We start from the raw sequence: 2,051 nt of genomic DNA on the forward strand, positions 1-2,051 counted from the left end.
TTTATAATATTTCTCATAGATCGTTAGAGGTGATTCCTCAATAAAAGTTGGAGTATCCATATATCGCTGCCCACGCATATATTCACCAAGAGTCATTTCCGAAGACGTCTCTTGATAACGAGAATTTCTAGACATATATTCTCGTAACGTCATCTCAGGTGGCGTCTCCTGAAAAGGATTCATCACCGAAGAAATATAAACTACAGAGGGATTCTATACAATCACAAACAAGGCCGACTCGACTCCACCAAAGCAAACCTAAATATTTCTAGCAAACAAAAAGCATGATGGCTCCACTTAGATTGTTTCTAGACCAGCTTCTATCTTTCGAAAGGGAATTCGTTGCAATTTGAGAAAACCCCTCTGGAATCAATCCGAGTCAAAGTAAGTTGAATTGAGGCGAGGGAAGCTCAGTGGAGCTTTGATACCCAAGGCCTCACCGCTATCACAAGGCGGCGCAGTCACGCATTCAACTCACAGAAACCATCATGAACTTTGGAGTGTGCTTAAAGAGCAACCAATATTTTTCGAACGAGTTTCCTATTAAGCTCGTTACCCTATCGGTCTCGTTCTATTCCAAATTTAAATCTTGGGTTCGCGTTAGGTTTTGTTTTCCTAAGGCGGGCAAGAAGGGAGCGGTGATGAAATCCAAACCCTTATCTTGTATTGGCCAGGCCTTTCCCTTTACTAGGAATTTAAAAACAGTCCAAATTCGTCCTCAATCAATGACTCACCTTAAGGAATACATGATAGACACATTTTTGTGTCTAATTTGATCTCAATACTATATATTGTTGGCACTCGATTTTGTACTAATTTTGTTATTTTATGTATTTGTAGGTATTTTTTGGAAATAAATATTTTAAGAAAATTCGGCTCGAAAAGTTGATTTTGGCACCCGGAGGGCACGTGTTATTCGGACTCCCAAGTTTGGATAAGGGGTAACCTAATTACTAAGGGGCACCCCCAGGTCACCCCCAAGGCATCTGCTATTCGCACCCCAGTCCAGGATAAGGGGCACCTTCTTCAACAATATAAATTCTCAAAATTGGCGGGAAAAATGTTCACACACAGGAGAATTTTCGATCAAATAAATGAAGTAGTGCTAGGTCGATTCAATGGCTGAATTTTGGTAGAAAGATGTGATTTAGCCTAAGGAAGATAGTTTGGGTGTCGAATTTGATCGGAATTGGCTGGAAATATCGATTTGATTCTCGAGCTCAAAACAGAGCTACACGGAGTGAACACGACCTGTACACGGTGTTGTGTGTGTTTTGGTTGTGCATGGAAGTGTTTTGGAGGAGTTGGATGACTTATGAGGCATGTATAAGCCTTACTAGAGCGTGCAGGATCCAAGTTTACGTGTGAAATTCTAAATCTGGTAAGAAAATATTCAAAAATAATGTTATTCACTGCCGAGTAAAGACGAATTATTTGGAGTTATGGCGAGGGATTTCAGCGTGTCTTTGAGTATAAATATGATCTTTGGGTCTACTAGAATGGTTGTCGAGAGTTTGGGGAGGTTTGGAGGCGAGCAGAGAGGCGCAGGAGGAGTTGCAGAGAAGTTACCTGCTGCTGCTGCTGCTGCCATTAACACGCCTGAAGAACACGAAGAACGGACTCGCAGCATCAGTCGTTTATCAACAGAAACATCGACTGTCCGTTCTGGGTCGTAGTTCTTCAACGACAACAGCACCTCAGCTCTATCGTTGATTATGGACGCTTTCTGTGGGTCGCAGAGTTCTGTTTTACATCAATTTCTTGTATTTCTCTTCATTGTAAAACACTTTTGAGCATAAATGAAATATTTTGAGAGCATTTTTACTATGATGAGTTAAACCCCAACACTGGGGCGATGGAGGAGGCCGAGCTTCATAAATGGGTAATTTTATTAATTCTTTTTAAGACTTTTGCATTAAAAATTAATTGAAATATGATTTGATTAAATTGGGTGTTATTTGATTAGATGGGTCATGCTTAGCTTAGGTGATTTGATGTTCCATGCTTAACATTTACAACCAATGTTTTGAGAATCGACTTTGGCAAAATAA

Source organism: Papaver somniferum, chromosome 2 (assembly GCF_003573695.1).
Source record: "Papaver somniferum cultivar HN1 chromosome 2, ASM357369v1, whole genome shotgun sequence".
NCBI lineage: Eukaryota > Viridiplantae > Streptophyta > Magnoliopsida > Ranunculales > Papaveraceae > Papaver > Papaver somniferum.